Here is a 24,003-nt window from a genome sequence, read left to right as displayed (position 1 = left end):
TTACAATAATGACAACTACTTGCATTTATATAGTACCTTTTTTAATTTTTTTTATTCTTTCATGGGATGTGGGCATCACTGGTTGGGCCAGCTTTTATTGCCTACCCATAATTGAGAAGACGATGGCGAGTTGCATTAATGAACTGCTGTAGGCCATGTAGGCACACCCACAGTCATTGGGGGGCGGGGGGAGGAATTTCAGGACTTTAACCCAGTAACAGTGAAGGAACAATATTAGATTTCCAAGTCAGGGTAGTGTGTGGCTTGGGGGTGTGCTTCCAGTTGAGGTGTTCCTATGTGTCTGCTGCGTTTGTCTTTCTGCATCTAACAGTTATGGGTTTGGAAACTGCTTTTTAAGGATGTTGATACAAAGTTGCTTATGTTTGTTTCAAGTCTAAAGCACTTAACAATCATGAAGTAATTTCTGTTAAGAACAGAAATAGTTTTTAATGGTGTTGGTGTAATGGGGCAGTGAGACTGGTTGGTTAAAAAGTTGGCTGCAAAGAATCAGTAGCCATTGGAGGCACTGGCTAATGTCATATGATTGAGGTAGAAAGGTGCAGCAATTTGGGGGAGGGGAGGGAGCAGGAGGGGTGGAGGCTGCAGGTGGCTGCTCTGATCTGGCTGCCCATTGCCCAACCAGAATTTTCTCCTTTAGTGTTCAGTACTCCACCTAAAAGGGCTGCAGCTCTAAAAGATCCTGCCTGTAACCTAGCCTGAATCTTCCCACCAGTACTCACTCTCTTTCCAACAACAGAATAAAGAAAAAAGCAATGGTCACTGTTATAAAGCACCTCTCAAAAGTTCAGGATTCTCCAAAGCACTTCAGAGCCAATGAAGTACTTTTGAATTATAGTCCTTGTTCTAATGCAACAGCCAATTTGCACACAGATCCTATCAACAGCAATAAGATAAAGATTAGATCAATTGGTGGTGTTTGTTGAAGGATAATTGTACATAAGGAATTAAGAACTCTCAATCTTTTTGGAATAGTGTCCACACGAGAGGCCAGATGGAGCCTCAGTTCTGTGTCTCATCTGAAAGAGCATTTCCCACAGTGCAGCACTCTTTACTCCAGAGATTCAACTACACAAACTAACCTGACATTAAAGATCAGAACCACAACTATCTGACTTGGTGGGAAAGCTGGCAACCTTGGCAATGCAATGCATGTAGAATATTTTTGTGAATGGAACTTTTAGACAAGGAAGGCAGTAAACCTTGAGCCACTTTTTAAAGATAATAGATGTCCGTTTAAAATGCGCTGTTATCCATAGTATATCCAACCTTCAGCAGTAAAACTGGTTACAATTACCTTACATCCTGTGACTTAACATTGAGGACTCCTCTCTGCTCACTCAGTCCCAGGCTTGGAAAAGTAATTTGGGTTAGTGTTCATGATGTGGAGATACCTGTGTTGGCCTGGGGTGGACAAGATGAACGGTTACACAACATCAGATTACAGTCCAACGGGTTTATTTAAAGTCACAAGCTTTTGGAGTGCTGCTGCTTTGTCAGCTGAAGTCATTTTGCCTGACGAAGGAGCAGTACTCTGAAAGCTCGTGATTTCAAATAAACCTGTTGGACTATAACCTGGCATCGTGTGACCTCATCTGGGTTAGTATTGGTGTACTTTTCACTTTATTCCTTTGTTACATGTGTCTGCCTGCAAGTTCACAAAATGCCTGAGGTTGTAGTCATTCTGGAAACACAAACTAATGGAGTTGATCGACTAGTGTTATAATCCATCGTATCATTTGTGACTTTTTTAAACTTGAACCTATTATCTGGTTTAGGAAATGACCTTGGCTTAAGGAATGACTCTTGTTACTGCAATATTGACTGTTACCTTTGTGTTTTAATAAATGCAGGTGCATTCTTAATGAGTTATTTATTATAGCTTGAGTGGTGAAATTCTAAAGTTGATTGAGTGTGGCCAGCTGCAACTTGCATGCTGGAAGAATAGGGTAAACTAGCTAAATGAATTTAAGATGATCAGAAGCATGTCCTATAATGCCTTAATTGTGTTGATGTTTTCATTATTTGCATGGCATCCTAATTGAAGAGCGAAAATATTTTCTGCTTTCCCTATAACGGTTCAAGTTAGGCCATAAATTATTTTAAAGGGGTATTAGATCTTTATTTGAAAAGATGAGTGGAGGGAACAGAGTGCAATTAAGGTATGCAACTCATATTGGGAGGCGGTGCGTCAAATCACTAGAAACTTGATGGGCTGAATGTCCTACCTGTGCTGTAGCATTCTGTTACACTTTGTGAAAGCTTGATTCAAAGCATGCTCTCTCTTTTGTTGGATTAGTCATGTTGTTACATATGCTAATCACTATTCAATTAGTGCTCAGTTATTTCTGCATTAATGAGGGGTCCAAGAAGCCCCCTCATGGGATTGCTGCTGTCTGTGTGTTCTTGGATTAATTTCAGTAAAATTTGACAATGTACATGTTAATTCAATAGATGAACTGATTCTGCAGTAAACACTATCTTTTCAGACAACTAAACATATAGTTTATTCCCAGTTGTGATTTGCTTTTAATGGGAAATGTGAGAAGCAGGACTACATCATTGTGAAGAAACCACAGTGTGAAGCAGATCAGCAGTGCTGTGAAGAAACTGGGAAGAGTGTGAAGCAGGTCAGCATTGGTGTGAAGAGACTGGGAGGAGTGTGAAGCAGGTCAGCATCACTGAAGTGAGAAGAAAAATATCAAACACAGGCATCACTGGAAAACCGTGAGTAGATTGGTGAATATTGCTGCTGCTTTTCCTTTCTGTAAAGTTGGACTTGATGAACAGTGAGAGAAGAAGGGGCTATCCACTGCAATCGGGTCATTCAGTGCGTTCCATCCAAGTCCACATTCAAAATGAAAATTGAGGTATTATGTCGTGGAAGCAGGTAGGTGATTGTTTGGTAAGTATTACTTATTGTATTTCCTGTTGTCTAAATGAGGGAATAAATACATGAGTGTCATCTTCGTTTTATGGTTGACAATTACAAGTAAGGTTTATTAAGTATTAGTGTGGTTTGTAAATATTGGGAAGTTTTATTAGTGTTGGTAGAGGTTTGCTGCCCTTTGCAAGACTATGAACTAACAGATAAAAGAATGGCAGAGCTGTTCCAATCTCCAAGTGCACATCCTGTGCCAGGTGGGAATTCCATTTGTGCAGGAAATATCAGTTACAGCAGCTTGAGCTCCAGATTTTGGAAGTGAGCAGCATTTAACGTCACACTGATGTAACCATGAGGTGCAATTATTGCAAGGGGAATTGAACATGAAACCAAGAGTGATGTGCTTCAGTTATACAGGGCATTGGTGAGACTGCATTTGGAGTGCTGTGTACAATAATGGTCTGTCTTAAGCTTGAAGGGCTGAATGGCCTGCTTCATTCGTATGTTCATATATTCATGAGCCCTCTCTGCTCCTAACATCTGGGCCTCTCCACACTCTAATTGTATCACAAGGAGACTTGTCTATTCAGAATCCTTCACCCAAAATTAATCCACAAAATTCTTGTACAAGGGCAGCGTTTCCAGTCAGTTCTCACAGTACCAAATGCCTCTCATACCTTTTTATTGACTATATAAACTTATATCAAGTAAGTGTTCTTGGTACTAAGTTCTCTCTTTTGAATAAATGCCTGCTCTATTAATAATGAGACCTGGTATACGAGAAGAAAGAGCAAGCTGGCCAATTAAACCCTTAATTGTTGATGTTCTGCTGACCTGCTATTGTTTTGAAATTAATAATACTGATAAGCTTGACTAGTCCTAATGTGTATGCTAATATACACTGCTCAAAATAGCTATTTTTAGTGTAGTTTCAGTTATGCATGGATTTAGTCATTATACTCTAGTCCTAATATGCCATTTGTTGAAATACCCTGTGGCTTTTGAAACGCAGCAGGCCCCTCAGTAAAAGAATGAAGGTCAGTGTTGTTTCCTGATATCTCAATCACATTAACCCATATCATGCCCTAGCATGATACGTTTATATGAACTCTGTGTCTCTCCCGCTCCTGCTTCCTTCTTTTCTTTCCTGTCCTGTCCTTGCCGTAGTGGAAATAGTCCACTACGTTTATGAATCCAGATCAAGATTCATGCTGATTCATGAATTGATAAATTTTGTTTCCTGTAGTCATTCACCCACTTATTTAGGAATTCCTTTGTCAGTATATCCGTGCATGCTGATGATATACTGACATTTTTATCATATAAATCATCTTATTATGTACGAGCCCCTATATTACTGTGTACAAATTTATATAGTGCCCTTATTTGAATCAAAGTGCCTTCATGATTCAGATATCGTTTTATTGAGTTTTCTGTCCTTCCCTCTTGATGTGGCTGACTAATATTGTGATTCAGTAAACCAGAATTATCATTCAATGTGTTCTGTAAAGTTAACATTTTTTGCGTTGGCATAATGGAGCTTAGTTGTAGGATATAATTCTTGAGTTGGTTCCTGTCCTTGCTTAATGTTGCTTCTTGCACACGTTCCATAGTGATTGTTGGGTTGCATGTGAGATTCTAGCAAATATTTTGGCCACTACTTTCCTAAGATTTCTCTCTTGGCAAATAAGAGCTGTGATCAGTTATACCACCTGATATGCTGGTCAGCTGTAGTGTTGTATAAACCTAAGGTTCTCTTTGAATGCATGCCTGTTGATGGTTTACACTTATTTTAGTGCATTAAGCTTGAACTTGAAGTGTTTCAAAGAAAAAACATACTAAGCAAGTAATTAACACAATCTAAACTGTTGGTTGACCTTCAGCTGTTAAACTTTCTAGATTTATGATATTACCTGAATGCTTTGATGGAGTTGCAGCTATTTGAAGCTATTCTGTATTTAATGAGCAGTAGTTATAAACTTAAAAACATCTGTATCAGTCAAGTAAGCTAGCTGATGTATGTTCAGTTGGGCATATTAGTCTCAAAATTTTAAAAGTTCAGCTGTCAAGCTTTACTTTTGTGAATCATTATGTTTTGTAAGGAACATCAGGTGGAATGCTAGCATTTCATATTCTACCATCCTTATCACATGTTTCCAGCTTTTTATTTTAAGAGTTATAAGAAACACCTGAAGTGATGTCAAATTTTCAGCTCATGAAGTTCTCCCATTTAAGCTCTCCTTCCCTCCAGACCTCCTGTGATGTCAATGAAAACTTGCTGATCTGAAAGACTAATGATGTTTCTCTCTTCACAGATGCTGCTTGACCTGTTGAATGTTTCTAGCATTTTCTGTTCTATTTCCTGATTTTAATCTGGATCCCAAAATGGACTAAACTGGGTGCCAAATTCAAGCTATCTGATCCAACAAAGTATGTTGGGTGTCTAACACACGTCAATGAAGTGTTTGGATTTGGAATCTGGAGCACTATTTACTTGTTGAAATTCTTAAGGCTTTTGACAATACAATAGGTTAGCTCATAAGAGAATTATGTAGAATAGCAGGTAAAGATTGGGAATTGACTGAATTCTTACAGGCAGGAGACACTTTAGACTTAATGAATATCTATTTAGAAAGCATAATTTTTACATGTTTTTTCAGACAGTGGCAATCTTCCTTCCGCCATGGTGGTCAACTAACTCTGTTAAGCGTCACCTGTTATGACTTAAAGGACCTCACTCTGGCATGATAGTCTCTGCTGCATTTTCTTCATAATTGGATTTAAATCCTGGAACCCCCTACTTAGTGGCACCAAGTAACTTCACCACCCAGACTGGAGCAAAGCTAGGAATAGGAATAAGCTATTTAGCCCCTTGAATGTGTTCAGCATTACGATTTATCTGTGGCACAACTCCAAAGCTGTCTTTTCCCCATATCTTAGTGCTTTTGGTTAACAAAAATCTGTCCACCTCATATTTAAAATTAACCATTGATCTGCTGTCAGTTGTTTTGGGACGAGTTTTTCTAACTTCCACCCCTTTGCTTTCCTTAAGTCACTCCTGAAATATGGCTTTAATTATTAGACTATGTCTGAGACTCCCCAATCAGTGTAAGTAATTTCTCTAGCTACCGTATCTGTTCCCCTTAATATCTTGAAAATGAACTAAATGATCCCTTAACCTAGGGAATACCATTCTGCTTTGTGTGATCCTCTCCACATAATAGAATACGTGGAGTTCAGGTTTCACTCTCATAAGTCTATGTTGCATTTTTCTCGAGGTGTGGTGCACATAACTGTTCACAGTATTGTAGGTGTGGTCTAATGAGAACTTTCAATAACTATACAGTGACATCTTCTTCGTAGTCAACATCTCAAATGAATAAATAAAATCTATGTAAAACTTGTTGTAAGTTAATATTTTAACTAACTTTGTTTTGTATCGGCTATTTGGTACAGCAGACTAAATTTTAATTGAACAGCAACAAGACAGTATAATGCAAGATGCTGCTTAAGTAAAATAATCAAAATCAGCATTGGAAGCAGTGGTCTGTTGTATTGTGAAGGGGACGTATTTAATTACGTAGCAGAAGGAGCATTGACATATCAAACAAGAAAATAATCAACTGAAAAAGATAGCAAGCGTGAAGAAATATCAGCCTTGCACGAGTGGTGAAAACAGTTTCAACAGAAACTTTCAAGGGAGAAATACTTGAAGTGGAAAATAATGCAAGGTTTAAGGGAAAGTTCAGGGGAGTGGGACGTTTGAATAGCTTTTTCATAGAACTTAGGACAGGGCATAGGCCATTTAGCCCTTTGAGCTGCTCTGCCACTCAAAAAAATACCATAGGAGATCTGATTGTAGTCTCAACTCCAATTCTCTGTCTAACTGGCATTGAGTAAATCCAATAAGCCAGCCTTCACTGCTTTCTTGGGATGAGAATTCAACTAATGACCCTCTGAGATAAAAATATTCTCTTTGTCATCTTAGGAGACTTCTGATTCTAGATGTGGCACAGATGTGATGGTCTGAAGTCTTCCTTCTTTGCTACATTATTCTATGACCATTGGGCCTGCAAGATGAAATTTATAGGTTTGGGAAGGAAAGCAGAGATTTTTTAGGACTGTTTGAAGTATTATATGCAGGACAATGGAAGTCTTTAAAACACAGTTGTAACAAAATAACTTGACTTATGAGATTCTTGAAGGTTTTATAATTCTGAATAATTACAGACTAAAACCACATTCTTTTACTTGTTTCCTTCAACTCCTGAATACTCTGATTCCAGCTAAGGTGCAAGTCTACAATGAACAGAAACACTCTGTCTCTACCCTCTCAGTAATTATTCCTTTTGCTTATCCCTGGGCTATCCTCCTGTAGAACACATCATACAGGCCCAGTTTTCGTGCTTATTTGACCATTACATTTTCATACATGCCCACTCGTACACTGATAGAGTATAAGAGGTCATTCAGACCACCTTGCCTATTCTGGCCTTGTGGAAAGCAAGTTAATTAATCCCGCTATCCTTCAATTTTACCAGAATTCTGTATTTCTCTTCGTTTTCGAGTGTTTATCCGTTTCCTTTTGAAAATTTAAAGATTATTGAATCAGTTTCCTCTCACCCTATCAGAGTGCATTCTAAATTCTAACCATGTCACATTTAAAATAAGATTTTTTTCCTATTGTCATCTGTGTTTTTTAGCCAGTGGCTTAAATCTATCCTCTGATCGACCCTTCAGCCATTGGAAACAGTTTATTTACATTCCAAACACTTCATGATTTTAAGTACCTCTATTAAACCTGCCCGAAAGAAAAGAACTCTAGCTTCTCCAATCTAATAATGTAATTGCAATCCTCCATCCATGGAAACATTTAGCTAATTCCTTCTGTACCATCTTCTGAACTCTTGATAATGCGGTGCCTAAAATTGGACGTGTTTTTTTGTTTGTGGACTAATTTTGAGCTACATGGTGCTGATGCTTCCAGAACTTGTAGACTGGCATGAGTAATTTGTGGTGATGAAATGAGATAGCGATTAGAGGCTAGAGAACTAGATAATCACAAATAACGACAGGAAAATGTTTCACTTCCTGATTCATTTAATTGCAGTTGGAAGCTGAATTGCTCCCCCACCCAAACTGCTGTCTCTCTTATTGAGTTTGTAGCTGATGTTTCTTTTTCTGCTGCTAATTTTATTGCACAGTCTCAGAAAATTTTTTGATCGCTCAAAAACTCTGGAAAAAAAATGATTTGCAGTTTTGATAATTTCTAGAATCTCCAGTGAGAAGAGGGGGGGGGGAAAAGCCAAAAACATTTGCATTATTGTATTTTTTTCCTCCAAACATAATGGCATCCTTTAGTCAAGTGACTTCCTCATGGTCAGCACAAAATTAGTCATTCTTTCGTTGTCAGGCAAAGAGGGAAGATGACTTCATTTTTGATATTTCAGTGACATGTCTGTATTTGCAAGTCTCAAACATGGCTGCAGAGCAAAAATATATTTATCTTTCCTCTGTGAAAAATGTGTGCAGAAAAATCAAAGCGGGAAGATGACTTCATTTTTGCGATTTGTGATCTTTGTGTTTGCAAATCTGGAGCATGGCTGCAGAGAAATATATATATTTTTCCTCTGAAAGATTGTGGCAAAGTCAATCAAAATAATTTAATTCCGTTTTAAAGGAGAGCTTTTGTTTACTGTTATGTAAAGAATTAGAAGTGGAGAAGGGAAGCTTGTCATACATTAAGTAGTGGTGTTCAGCAATGCCAAGTTCTTTTTTAAAACTGGGAAGTAATTTGACCCAAGGATTGGTCAGAAAGTAAGGAGCTGTACTGTTAAATTTCTCTTATAAATTATCTCTGGTTTCTTATACCAGCTCTGATTTTATTTATATAATTTCACCAGAGACCCAAGTTGTAAGTAGTCTTTTGGAGCTGTGGATATGAATCACCTTTTCTCATTTTGGAACTGGTGTTTGGATGGTAGCCTTGTATGACTAATGGCCACTATAGTATAGGATTGATTGTCAGAGTCTGATGGCCAAAACAAATAATCTCCACCAGCTCAAGGAAAGTTCATCAACAGGTGGACAAACAAAGTGCTTCAAAGACCCTGAAGGCTTAACTCAAGAAATGCAACATAGGTGCCAATGCCTGGGAGACCCTTGCTCAGAAGAGACCTAGTTGGAGGAACCACTTGATTGTAGGGACATAATTCTCCAAGGATACTGACAAGAGGGAGCCTGAGAAAGGAATACCAGCAATCTACCCGAACCCACCTCCCAGAAACACCTGCAAAGTGAGCAGTTGAAAATGTAGTTCTTGGAACAGGCCCATCAGCCATGCAAGGAGCTGCAAAATCCATGACCGATAACATGGAGTTTCTTGGGTGGACAATCATACTCACTAGAGAGTGACTGCAGAAAAAGAGTAGAATTGGTTGACATATAATTGATAAAAGCTTTCATAGATTTAGTGTGATTGTTTTTCAAAGGGCAGTACTTAACTATTTATAATAAAACAGAAAATGCTGGAAATACTCAGTGGACCTGGCAGCACCTGTGGACAGAGAAACAGTTAGTTATTTCTATGCTCAGCAAGATTATAAACTGTTGACAACCCATGATTAAAATGGTTTTGCTGCTGCTAAAGGACATGGTTAAATTCCACCTACATTAGCATAAAACATTTAACCAGCAAAAGTGGTGGGGAGAAATGGAGGAAACCCATTCAATGATAAAGGTTTTGGGAGCGATTCAGGGCAGATTTAATTTTTGCTAATTTTCAAAGAGAAAGTTAAAACCTGCAAAAGGATAATAAAGAATGAATGAGACCTTGAGTGGGAAGATTGGGGGTGGGGCAATAAAACAAACTATTTTTAAATTGTGGTCAGCACACTGGATAGCTATATTTTACTGAAACTCAAGAAGAAATTGATTGTCATATCATCCGAATGAATAAAAATTTTAGTTTAGTTTTTCAATTGACCTGAATTCAGTTTTTGTCTTTCTCTATACTCAGCATAATATGTAGGCGTGCAGCAGAATCAAAACTTACAATTGATGCTGTTCTGTGTAAAACCAAATTGCCTCATTACAATCATCCTCTGGATGGAATATGTTGACCTTTCCATGGAATTAATGCTAAGTAATGAGCATTGTATTCTGCCGTAGTTAAAAATGCTGAGTGATAATTAATATGAAAAGTTTTAACTCGGTGCATGTCCAGGTAAATTTACATATGGCTCACCTGGTTTTATTTCTGAATCTATCTGTGGTGATGCAAAACTAAGTGTTAGAGTAAGATTGGGCCAGTAGATTGACATAAAGATCCTTTGGACTTTGGGAACTGGACCTTTGCCTTTAGAAGCGTGTAAAATTGATTTAATTAAGGGCCTTAGATTTGTTTACTGCATGTAGATAGGCTATTTGAGTTAGATATGTTGAGGAGGTCCTGGAAGCTTGGAAATTTTTTGGTTAGCAAGCATGCATATTAGATTAGAGATAGCATTCACAGAGAATTGACCAATGCAACAAGTCAGTTGCCATAATTGGTATGTTTTCACTGCCATCACTAAGTATGGAAAGTAGGTAAGATACTGAAAGATGTCTTTCCTAGTTACTGATCTCTTTTTTTTTAATAGCCTGTGGAGATCTGAGTGGAATTTGCCTTGGGTTTCCCCTCTCCCCGCAATTTTTCCAATCCCAGGTATTTATATGCCCAGGGAGTGGGGATGGGTGCAGATGGGAATCTTGGTACAATAGGAGAGAGAATATTTCAATTAACTGCTTTTCATTAGGGTGATTTTTTTTTTTGTCAACCAAAAAAACAGACTTCAAAATTGCTGTGATATTGGAAACCAGGTTGCAAAACTCAGCTGTAGCACTAGACATGTTCGTTGGTTGTCTCCCAAATCAGTATAAAAGTTAAACTGGTGAGAAAAGGAAAATCTGTATTTTAGACCCTTGGTTTTAATACAAGGCAAATATTAAAATATTTCATCCTTGCAGGTCAGATTGCTGGACTACCCATGAGTAGTCATCTAAGAATGTAATTAAGAGTTTCTGTCCTGGCCTGTGAAGACCTGAGAAATATGCTGTACAGGAGTGACAAGAATGCTCTTTTACCTAGAAGTTAATCCTAAGTAGTTTCCTTGTTAATTATGACATCCTATATGAGATGCAACAATCCATTGTAAATTCATAATCTTACTTATTTCCTTTTCTTCTTCTGGAAGCTGGTCAGATGTTTGAATTTGTAATTACATTTGTAGTCACCTTGTTGTACTTTATCAAAGGCCAAAAAATGTTGTACTGAATTTAAGTCCTATCCAGAATATTGGGTTTCAGAAGAAAAGATTTACAGTGAATTATTGACATGCATTTTCAGGACCATTGTGCATTCTGTTATTATTCATATTCAACATCATTTTTGAATGCTGCTCTGTAATGCTCACAAATGAGGAGTACTCCCCATTGATAAATTTTTTTATAAGGGTGGAAGGTGAAACCATTAAGATTTTTTTAAAATTGGGTATTTTGAAAGAAATGTTCACTTAAGTTTTAGTTGCTGTATGCGCTCATTGCATATTCCAGTAGTTTTGATTCTGACAATCTTTTTTACTTTTTTTTCCTGAATGCATCCAATCAGCAATACAAAAAAATTAAGATATAAACGTAAATATTGGAAATACTCAGGTCTGGCAGTATTTGTGGAGCGAAACAGGATTAGCGGTTTGGGTTGTTGATGATCAGAACTGAGGAAGGATAGAAAACAGGACGATTTAACTTTGCCAATTCCTACTCAATAAGGAGTCATCAATAGTGTCATTAAATTACATTTACTCACCAATGTACACTGCGTTTTGCCAGTACCATTTGCATTCAGTCAGAGCCTTGGGGCACAAGTTGAATGCCAAAGGAGAGGTGAGACTTGTTGCTTGCAACATCATGGCAACATTTGCCCAAATATGGCATCAAGAAGGCAACAACTGAATATTTTCCATAACTTAAACCAATATAGCATGAAAGTCACATGAAGGTTACATAAATGGTTGTCTACCTTACTGAAATAGGTGTGATATTATCTTTGATGTTGGATCTCCTGCGAAAAATACAGTCGTGGTCTGTTGCTGTAAACATCCCCGACTGGAAGCTGTAAAATAGTTCTCCAGCTTTCAGTCAGATGTTTGCGACTACCGGCTACATCCAGATTCTTCAAAATGGTGTGAGTTCCCAAATATCACCTTTCATTTGCAACTCCTTTTGACACCTCCAGAATAACTGCCTTAAAATTGCTCTAAGATGTATCCACAAATCTCTGCCTACAATTTTTAAAAAAGTGTTAAATTTTTGACTGACTTAGAAGTTTTGTGGTTCAATAGGGATTCTGGAATTTGTCACTTTTAAATGGAGGAAGAACAAAATGAGAGTTCTTGGTTTTGAACCATCAACTGTGAAGGCCCTTGTGTCGAGTAATTTAATGTCCATATTGGGCAATATTAACAAAATCTGAACAGCAGTGAGTCCCAAGATCCAAAACATTGTCCAGATTTCCATACTGTTCTCTTCTAGTTCAGTTCGGTGATTTCAGAGATGTAGTTTTCAGCAGTGGCTAATTTGTGAGTTTGCGATCGAGACGGGTCACAAAACTGTTGAATAAGATAGTGTTGTCTCTCTGGATTATGGATTCAGTTGATAATTTTTTCCATTGCATCATGTCAGACAGGAAGGTGTTTGGTACTGGGCCAAGCTTCAGCAGTTTTAAATTTAAACACAGCTCTTGGCTCAATGAAGTATCCTTTCAATCCCATTCTGGTAACTTAAGTAGTGCGTGCCCTCCATGATTTCTTTAATGTGAGTACTTTTTTAAAGTTTTTTTATTAGAGAGGTGTCCAAGAAACAATCGCATTTTACAATTTCTGAAACAATTCTTTTGACTTTAATATGTAGCCGCAATTTGTTACAATGCCTCTAATTTGCCATTAGTTTTTTTGCTAGCAATCCTGAGTGTGATGCAAGACTTTGAAGATAAGTGACTTGCTAATGGTTAATTCAAAGAAGGTGAGGATTGGGAATTCAATATTTCTGGAAGCAAGATATTTTATGGGGGTGGAAAAGTGAAGAAAAAAGGACTGGTGGCACTTATTATAAGAAAGGGAGAGATAATTTAAGTTTTGGATTTGGTCCAAAGTATAACAAAATAAAAATTGACAGACAAAACAGTAATAGGAGGACTTAAAAGCAGAAATGATTTCAATACAGAGTAGATACATTCCTACCTGTGTGGGCATAAGTGCATCCAACCCCATCTATTAAGGCACAATAGAGGCAACCAAATAGTGCAAAGAAGATAGAAGAGCAAAGTACAAAATGTTACAAAGGTGGAATAGTGGTTATCACTGCTGCCTCACAATGCCAAGGACCCAGGTTTGACTCCCAGCTTGGGTCACTGTCTGTGCGGAGTCTGTACATTATCCCTGTGTCATTGTGGGTTCCCTCCTGGTGCTCTGGTTTCCTCCCGCAGTCTGAAAAACGTGCTCATTAGGAGTATTGGCCATGCTAAATTCTCTCTCCTTGTACCCAAACAAGTGCCGGAGTGTGGCGACTAGGAAATTTTCTCAGTAACTTCATTGCAGTATTAATGTAAGCCTACTTGTCATACTAATAAAGCAAACTTGGAATTAAAGTACAGTAAATTAAAAGCGGAGGCGTTTGGAGTAGCTAAGAGTAGTGGGCGAGAAGAGGATTGGGAGAGGTTTAAATGTCAACAAAGATTGACAAAGAAGTTGATAAAGAAGGGTAGGAGAAACTATGAAGCTGGGCGAACGCTTAATATAAAAAAGGATAGGAAGAGTTTTTATAAATATATAAAAAGGAAGAGGCTGGCTAGGGTGAACGTTGGTCCCTTAGAGGATGAGAAGGGGGACTTAGTGGTAGGGGATGGGGATATGGCGGAGGTCTTGAATAACTTTTTTGTTTCGGTCTTCACGGAGGAGGACGTGAATAATTTGCCGGATGTCAGAGATGGAAAGGTGGTAGGACTGGAGGGTCTTGATCACATTACTGTTACTAGAGAGGTGGTGCTCGACAGACTGGAGGGGCTAATTGTGGACAAGTCCCCAGGACCGGATGGAATGCATCCGAGGGTCCTGAAAGAAATGGCGGAGGTGATAGTGGATGCCTTGGTGGTTATTTTCCAGACGTCGCTGGATTCCGGGGAAGTGCCGGAAGATTGGAAAACGGCTAATGTTACGCCGTTGTATAAGAAGGGTGCCAGGCAAAAGGCGGGGAATTATAGGCCTGTTAGTTTAACGTCTGTTGTAGGTAAAATGTTAGAATCCGTCATCAAGGAGGAAATAGCGAGGCATCTTGAGGGGAACTGCTTGATAGAGCAGACGCAGCACGTTTCCTTAAAGGGAAGTCGTGTCTGATAAATTTACTGGAGTTCTATGAGGATGTGTCTAGGGCGGTGGATAGAGGAGAGCCGGTGGATGTGGTCTTCCTGGATTTTCAGAAGGCGTTTGACAAGGTACCTCACAAGAGGATATTACAAAAGGTCGGGGGCATGGAGTTGGAGGTAGGGTGTTAGCGTGGATAGAGGACTGGTTGTCAAATAGGAGGCAGAGAGTGGGGGTCAATGGGTGCTATTCGGATTGGCGGATGGTGACTAGTGGAGTGCCCCAGGGGTCAGTGCTGGGGCCTCAGCTATTTACCATTTATATAGATGATCTGGAGGAGGGAACCGAGTGTAGGGTGTCGAAATTTGCTGATGACACCAAAATTGGTGGAAAGGCAAATTGTGCGGAGGGTGTGGAGAGTCTGCAGAAGGATCTAGATAGGCTGGGCGAATGGGCCAGGAAATGGCAAATGAAATTTAATGTTGGCAAGTGCGAGGTGGTCCACTTTGGTAGGAATAATGGTAGGAAGGATTATTACTTACGTGGAGAAAAACTGCAGCAAGCGACGGTGCAGAGGGACCTCGGGGTCCTTGTGCATGAGTCGCAAAAACCCAGCTTGCAGGTGGTCAGGAAGGCGAATGGGATGCTGGCCTTCATCGCGAGGGGGATTGAATATAAAAGTAGGGAGGTCTTGCTGCGGCTGTATAGGGCATTGGTGAGGCCGCAGCTGGAGTACTGTGTGCAGTTTTTGGGCGCCGTACTTACGCAAGGATATTTTAGCCTTGGAGGGAGTGCAGAGGAGGTTTACTAGGCTGATGTCGGAGTTGAGGGGGTTGAGCTATAAGGAGAGGCTGAATAGATTAGGCTTGTACTCGTTAGAGTTTTGAAGAATGAGGGGAGATCTCATTGAGACGTATAAGATGATGAATGGGATGGATAGGATAGAGGTGGAGAGACTCTTCCCGCTCAGAAAGGATAGTGGGACTAGGGGTCATAGCCTCAAGATAAAGGGGGGGCGGTTTAGAACAGAGTTGAGGAGGAACTTCTTCACTCAAAGGGTGGTGAATCTCTGGAATTCTCTGCCCGTTGAAGTGGTGGAGGCTGCCTCGCTAAATATTTTTAAGACGCAGGTTGATGGGTTTTTGATGAGAGAGGGGATGAAGGGTTATGGGGAGAGGGCGGGAATGTGGAACTGAGCCACGACAGATCAGCCATGATCTTATTGAATGGCGGGGCAGGCTCGAAGGGCTAGTTGGCCTACTCCTGCTCCTATTTCTTATGTTCTTATGTTCTTAGTGATAATGGGAGCTCTTAATTATTTTAATGTAGATATGGATAGTAATGATGTAAAGGACAAAAAGGGAGGAATTCCTGAGATAGTTAAAGAGAAAATTCCTTGACTGTGTTTCTAACTCATTGAGGATGGAAGCAGTACTGTACCTAATTCAAGGGATGTCTCAGTGGAAAAGCATATAAAGAACAATAATCACATTAGGTTTAGAGTAGTTATTGAAACAGAGAAAGTACAACCAAACTTAAAAGTACTTAACTTAGAGAGCTAACTTCAGTGAGTGGTCCAAAATATAACAAAATAAAAATTGGCAGACAAAATAGTAATTAAACAAAAGGAGGGCTTAAAAGCAGAAATGATTTCAATACAGAGTAGATACATTTCCACCTGGGCGGGCATAATTGCATCCAACCCTATGGATGCTTTCTGGGACTAATGAGATAGAGATGAAAATGAGTCAGAAAAAGGAGCTTATGAAAATTGTACAGTAGAGAAGTAAGCTGAAAATAGTACGTAGGAGATTAAAAAATGTAATGAGAACAATTGAGAGTAGATTAAAATGAAATCCAACCTCTTTCTTAAACAAGAATAGTCAAAGAAAGGATGTGCTTATTAGGGATCAAAAAACACATGTTCTTAAAGAGGCAGAAGGCAGCTTTGAGGTGAGTACTTTGCACATGCTTTCAGTAGAGAAGTGAAGTTCCAATGTAGCATTAAAGGAGAGGTGATAAAAATCTGATAAGAAGAAAGACATTACTTAAAAGTCTTTAAAACAGAAAAGCCACCTGTTCATGATGGGATGCATCTTTGGTTACTAAGGGAAGTAAAGGTGGATGTTGTGGAGGTTCTAGCTACAAGTTTACAAAGTCCCTTTGATATGGGAATGATTCCAGAGGACTGGAGGATTGCAAATGTTACAACCCTCTTTAAGAAAAGGGGAAGGGGTTAAACATAGGGTGGAATTTTCTCATGCGCTCACTGACTGGTTCATTTGGGGGGTGAGAGATTCAGTACAAGACGATTATGTACTGCTTGAATTTACAACGGGATCTTATGCTGGTACCCACCATGACGGTTTGGGAAACTCACGGGAGGCCAGTGTGAAACTCATTTGCATCCCGCTAATGGGATGCAGATGAAAGTCTGACCACCCAGCTTTGATTTTTCTGTTGCGCTAGCAAAAAAAACATGCCAGTGTGACACGTTTAGAACAACATGGTGTATAGATGTTGGGATTCATCTAAACAATACCTGGTGCTGAGTCCAGAATTCAGAACGGAGGCTGCCTACAACCTTGGAACACCATGAGTGTGGATCAGGGAGTATGCGTAGCTGGACCTTCCAGATTTGGTGACCTGTAAGAGATCCATTTTCTAGCCTCAATGTTCCTGGAGATCCATCTTCATTTTCAGAAGGTCCATTTCCTTTCTTCAGCAGTGGACCCGTGAGGTTGGATGCTTTTTCAGTATAGCACCCTGATAGGAAAGCAGACCGCACCATCAGGCATGCTCCCCCAAGAGATATGGTGCAATATTGATTACATAATTAATGAGGTGGGGCTGGAAAAATTAAATACTCTGTTGTCCGTGTTTGCAGTAGGAAACCACTCCCATGTTCTGACCTCACCACTGGACTTAATCCCAAAATGAATTAATTCTGCCCCCAACAACTACAGGCCACAATCAACCTAATGTTAGGAATGGAGGAACTTTGAGAATAATTCAGGGAAAAATTAACTGGCATTTAGAAAGTATAGGCTAGCAAATGAAAGCCAGTCAAGTTTGTTAAAGATAAATCATTTCGGACAGTGAAGTAACTGATGCAGCTTTGTAGAAGGACTTTAGCAAGGCATTTGATGAAGTATCTCAATAGATTTGTTAGCAAAATTAAGGCCCATGGGATTGGAAAGACAGCAGCAGCTTGGATACAGAATGAGTTAAAGGATAGAAAGCAGGGAATAGTGATAAACAATGGTTGTTCAGTCTAGAGAGAAATGCACAGCAGTGTACCCAGGAATGTGTATGAGGATCACTGCTTGGGACTTGTGTATATAGAGCATAATTTTAAAGTTTGCAGAAAATACTAAGCTGAAATTTAGTGACAGACTTCTGGAAGACTAGACAAATGAAATAGGAAGGCCTTCAAAACTAAATTTAACAGAGAAGTGTGATGTGATACACTTTGGTAGGAAGAATGAGGCAATATGAACCAAAAGGTGCAGTTCTAAGGGGGATGCAGGTACAGGGTTACTGGGGTATACGCACACAGGCCCTCAAAGGTGACAGGTCACATTGGTAAGCTGTTTTAAAATATATATACTATAGTAAAATAACATTCAGCAAAAACATTATGCTGAACCTTTGTAAAACATTATTTAAGACAGAGGTAGATTCTTGATTAGTGAAGAGAAAAGCCAGGAAAATGGGGTAGAGAAACATATCAGCCACAATCGAATGGTGGAACGGACTCAAGTTGAATGGCCTAACTTTGCTCCCATATGTTATGCTCTGTTGGTTATAGCTCCATCTTGCTATGCTGATACTATAGGGCTGCTGGTCTCTGACAGCAGCTCTTAAGGTGGGATATTCCATGATTTCTAGTTAGAAAAAGTCTGATTGACACAGCCAGTTCCTGATCGGACTTGACAGAACTGGTGCCAGCCTCGCCCCACCTCCCCTCCCCACACCCCAGCCCACCACAATCATTAAATTCCAATCGGCATTCTCAGGTTGATGACTTTGTCGGTAGTTCTGCGTTCTGATGAAAGGTCGTTTGACTTAAAATGTTAACTGTTACCCCCCCCCCCCCCCCCCCCCCCCCGCCCCCTCCACAGATGCTGCCAGATCTAATGAAAACACTTTGTTTTTATTCCATATTTTCAGCATACATAGAATTTTGCTTTTGCACCATTGGTATATGCAAATTAGTTTAACTTTGAAATCCTGTTGGTTTATACAAGTTTATTAAGGAAGCTAATCATTTCTAGTCTCACAAGGCATTTGAATGATAAATATTCAGGTTCCTGCACATTCCAGTGCCAACACGAACTTGACCATGTGCAACTGAGCTCCAGGCACTGTAAACATCCTACACTCAGCTGTAACACGAAAGAGGCTGAGAGAAGGTTGTTTACTCTAACTGGCTTGGAACAACAACTTATTAAAATGAAGAATGCCTTTGGAGAAGATATCTGGAGGAGGTTTGTAATGGTTGGCATGCTTTCCAATTTATACAGATCTGGAGAGGTTAAGGAAAGAATTTGGAAAATATTGAACACTGCAAGTAAACTCTGCAATTCTATTGGCTATGACTTACGCAAGGATATTTTGGCCTTGGAGGGAGTGCAGAGGAGGTTTACTAGGCTAATACCGAAGTTGAGGGGGTTGAGCTATGAGGAGAGGCTGAATAAACTAGGCTTGTACTCATTAGAGTTTAGAAGAATGAGGGGAGATCTCATTGAGACATTTAAGATGATGAATGGGATGGATAGGATAGAGGTGGAGAGACTCTTCCTGCTGAAAGGACAGTAGGACTAGGGGGCACAGCCTCAAGATAAAGGGGGGTGCGGTTTAGAACGGAGTTGAGGAGGAACTTCTTCACTCAAAGGGTGGTGAATCTCTGGAATTCTCTGCCCGTTGAAGTGGTGGAGGCTGCCTCGCTAAGTATTTCTAAGACGCGGGTTGATGGGTTTTTGATAAGCGAGGGGATTAAGGGTTATGGGGAGAGGGCGGGAATGTGGAACTGAGCCACGACAGATCAGCCATGATCTTATTGAATGGCGGGGCAGGCTCGAAGGGCTAGATGGCCTACTCCTGCTCCTATTTCTTATGTTCTTATGTAGAATTGATGGCAATAATTTGGGATCAGAAAAGTACATTTCCTTTATTGAGGTGATGGGCTGAGAAGATATTTTACTTGAAGAATTCCTCTTTCTCCCACATTTTATTTTCCTTCCCATTGTCTAGAATGTAATTCATTTCAACTGAGGACCAAGTCAATGTTATTGGACTCAAAATTTTTTGATTGTTATTCTGTATGGAGTGTGGTATGCCAAGTCAATTCATCTAGATTTTAACACAATGTTATGAAACTAGCACAGTTGGATGAATTAAAAGGAAACCAAAGTGCAATGTTTTTCCAGCTTTTTACCAATGTGCTTTGTTCCTGAACAGGAAGTTCCTGGAAAATAGCAGGATTCAATGTATTATATTCCAAAAAATTATAAATACTGTTATGCCAATCCTGTGTGAGGCAAAAGTAATTTATTTCACTTTTTTAAACTGAGTTGCAATGCTCTATCTCTTAGATGGCAATATTTTGCAATTCAATTGAATTATGTAGTGAGGAGGTGTAACTCAGTTAATGTTGAGGTCCTGAGAAGACCTTCTATTTTGCTGAGCTATCATGAACTTGGAACCCATGTAGGATCTGAAAGTCAAAACAACTTGTAATCATTTGCATATCAGGGCAAGCAGCACATACTTTGGTAACTTCAGAAAATTACATTTCCCAAAAGCTGAGGTTAATCTTTAATATATCAGTGATATAGTAGGAAAATTTACCTTTTGTGTTACTGTAAAAATACTATTTGGATGACTGAGTAGGTTTATGTGGAATCTAATCTCATTTGTTACTGAATTGTACAGACCAGAATGGTTCCCAGGTTTAACAATGATTTTTGCTGATTCATCTGATCAGCTGCATAAGTAAGGATGATAGAGTTGGCCTTTTAGTCATGGGTTTGGGGGAAGGAGAAGAGAAATTGTCAAGATTGCAAATCCTGCTTATCCACTGAGGGAAATAAACTTCCTGACTATGGGAATATAACGAGGGAATGGGACTGACTGGATTGCTCTGTGGAGAACAAGCATGGACTCAGTGGGCTAAACAGCTTTCTGTGTCATAATGACTCCTTACTGGTGAGAACTTCAAATTAGAGACCCTTGCTATCACTATTTTCTGAGAGAGCAGGGAAAGTAGAAACCAGAAGAAGGAAGAGCAAAAGACCATCTTTCAACCACCAGAGTTGAACTTTCACTACTTGATGTAGAATATATTTCCAGTACTGATCTTAACTTCAGGGTATGTATTGTATACTTGTGGTGATTTGTAATATTGACCTATACTTTCTGAGCACAATTTTTGGGCTCAAGTTTGCAGTCCTCAAAAATAAGAAACAAGATGAACAACCTGTACTTCCAGTTATCTCAATGTGGTGAACAGCAACATACTATTTTAATGTAAATTTTGTACTTAAATATGCTGATAATAGTACTCAATTTTATTGATGTCACATTTTCCTGTAATGAGACAGAGATTGGTTGATTGGCAAATGTAGCACAAAGAGTCAGGAAATTAGCAAAGTTGAATTTCAGTACATTTGTCGACGGCTGGGTTCCTGAAGAATTTAAACTTTAATGCATTTCAATCCTGAACAAATGAATAACAAACAGCAGGCAATCTTCTGTGATCAGTGGTGCTTAAAAATTAGTATTTCCTCTTTACGCAGTGCTTCCAATGAATTGATCTTGCCTCTGAGTAAATGGATACTTCCCATATTTCTTTTGACATAAAATATGTACACTGTTTGGTACAGTTGTTCACAAATAGCACACAATCACATCAAAGACTACAGACTTAATCCAGATTAAGTTAGCATGATGCTCTTTAGGAAGGTTGCACAAAATGCATTACTAAAATGCACACTTTAAGCACTTAAGATGCACCGTTGACATTATTATCAGCTTGTATAAAAGGTTTCATGCTGTTACAGAAATAGTTAAAATAGTTATTCTTCCCAAAAGGATTGCAGTGGAAATTTACATTTGAGTCAAGAGACCTTTTTTATAATCAAACTGACAGAAGTGTCCTGCTAAACTGTTATAATGATGCCTCCTGTATGCTTGTAGCGACTTTACATGTTACGGAAATGAGTTTGGACTAAAATTAACGTTGTCAGGTTATAGAAATATATATGCTACCAGAGAAAATTCAGTTTTAGTACACCCAATTTGATCTACACCCAAATATTAATTACCAATTGTGCATTAATGTGAGTTTAGCTTGATCTACATAGAGGACAACTGTACTGTAGGAAGTGCTATTTTTTTAACTGCCTAGGTAATAAATCTGTTCTTTTACAAAAGTTCTGTGCCTGAAATTTTAACTTTTCTGTTCTGTCCACAGATGCTGACTGCAGAGCGTTTGCATCATTTTCAGATTTTGCTTTTAATGAATTCAGCAATTCGTCATAAAAATTTTGAATGCAATTACTGGTTTTCAGGGGCTATCAAAATGTTCTTTGAACGAACATTATGAATGGACAGATATCAGGCAGTGTGATTTGAGTATTTTACATACACCCAATTACTTTGCCATAAATTTTCAAACAGAAGCATCCACAAGTTTGTCATGTACTGCAAGCAGCACCTTCAAACGTTTGTACTCTATTGTCATACATTAATAAACATTTTTAAAATGATTGCATTGTTTTCCATTTATTTGTTGACATTGCCATTCAGAATTTAGGATGAGAGCTTTCTTGCAGGATGTCAGTATATGCAGATGGACCCTAAAATGGTGTAATTTCAACTTGATATAAATTATACCAAGTTACAAATCTTGATTTGTAACAACTAGTTCGTTGCCTAGTTGTTACAATAATGAACACTCTACATTCTTACATAGAAAGGAAAATACTTGTAAGTTAATACATCATGCAATTGTTGAATGTGTAGAAGAGCACAAACTTTATTTAAATTGCTGGAAAATACAACATTTCTACATTTCTTGATGCAGCTGAAACAGAAGTACAGATCCTATTGCAAATTTTCACAAGTAGGATTTGGTGGTGTGGTATACTTGAATGTGAATAATGCCTATAATAGGGTAACATAACAAAAGAAACCATTGTAACATTTTCATGTCATTCTTATGTACCCTGAAATATCTGTCCAATCTTGTCAAAGGCAGATTTGGAAAATGCCAAATAACTTGAGATGTGGTGCAAGTCATTTAAATGCTTTAATCTTGCAGTTTAAAAGTACACAATGGAGTTCACTAATTCAATACAACTGAATGTTTTACAAAAAAAAGCCAAATAACCCCACATCAGTGTGTCTTCATATCTAACTTAAAAATAATTCCTATTGGCCCACCGCTAAACCTCTGAACTTGGTGAAACTTTGCTTTCATTACGTTCTATTTAAAAATTTAACTGATTCTACAGCCTATCTGAATGTGACTGCCTGTATGTGTTTCTGCCCTACCTTTTATCTTCCTCAATAATATACAAGTGAGGGAGAGCTTACACAGACAACCAGAACAAGGTTTCTAATATAATGGATGTGACCCGGGTTCAACTATGACTTGGTTTGTGTGGAGTTTGCACGTTCTGCTCATGTCTGTATGGGTTTCATCCAGTTGTTCTGGTTTTCTCCCACAGTCTGAGAGATGTACTGGTTAGGTGCATTGGCCATGATAAATTCTCCCTCGGTGTACCCAAACAAGGATTGGAGTGTAACGACTAGAGGATTTTCGCAGTAACTTTATTGCAGTGTTAATGTAAGCCTCTTTGTCCCACTGATAAATAAACTTTAAACAGAAGTTCGTATTAATTACTGAAGCAGGTTGCTTATTATTTATAGCATTTCATTGCAGTGATTTTTGGAAAAAATCTTGAATACAATGCTTTGGAATACTTTGTGAGAATATGATCAAATATTCAGATATGTGAAACCATCATTTTAACAACAATGCCATTGTAGCACATTTCATGATCACCTCAAAGCACTTTACAACAGTGACTACACTTTAGAAATGTGGCAGCCAATTTGTGTGATTTTTGATTAAGGGATAATTACATGCCCGGAGACCAGAGTGAAATAGTGCCATGGGATCTTTTATGGCCACCTGAGAGGCCAGATAGGACTGCTCTTTTCAAATCTCATCTAAAAGGCCACACCTCCAGGAGTGTAGCACACCCTCGGTGCGACACTGCATTGCCGTATCTTTTGTGCTCTAGTCTTTAATCTGGAACCGTCTGACTTGGGTGAGAGTGCAAATACTGATTATTCTTCCACTATCAACCAATTGAGTGAGACACTTACACTTCTCATCTATTCAGTCAAAACCTGCTAATACAGAACATTCAACAGAATACTGAATTGGTGCTTGAAAACTTTCCATTTGATAGCCATCTTTAGCTGCTTCATCAATGACCTTCCCTCAACAGAAGTGGAAATGTTTACTGATGATTGGAGGTGCAGCACAATGCATGCAGCAAGGACAGGGAAATATTCAGATTTGCAACAAGTAACTTTTGTGCCACGCAAGGGCCATGACCATTATTCCTTGACATTCAATGTTATGAACATAACATTCCCAACACCCTGAGAGATAACCTGATACTTTAG

The 24,003-nt window shown here is 38.9% G+C and overlaps 1 protein-coding gene and 1 long non-coding RNA gene across 5 annotated transcripts in view; both read left to right on the top strand.

The window, feature by feature from the left end:
- The window catches only part of zfat (zinc finger and AT hook domain containing), a 213,970-nt gene that overhangs the window by 14,260 nt on the left and 175,707 nt on the right, over window positions 1-24,003 (top strand). The window lies entirely within an intron of this gene.
- On the top strand, window positions 18,434-22,070 carry LOC145346814 (uncharacterized). The gene is made up of 2 exons (XR_013887734.1): window positions 18,434-20,671; window positions 21,776-22,070. It is a non-coding gene; the product is annotated as an uncharacterized LOC145346814 (long non-coding RNA).

This window comes from Carcharhinus amblyrhynchos, chromosome 8 (assembly GCF_965287045.1).
Source record: "Carcharhinus amblyrhynchos chromosome 8, sCarAmb.v2.hapA, whole genome shotgun sequence".
NCBI classification, from domain to species: Eukaryota; Metazoa; Chordata; class Chondrichthyes; order Carcharhiniformes; family Carcharhinidae; genus Carcharhinus; species Carcharhinus amblyrhynchos.
Note: the sequence above shows the minus strand (reverse complement) of the source record. Positions and strands in the feature narration are given on the sequence as shown.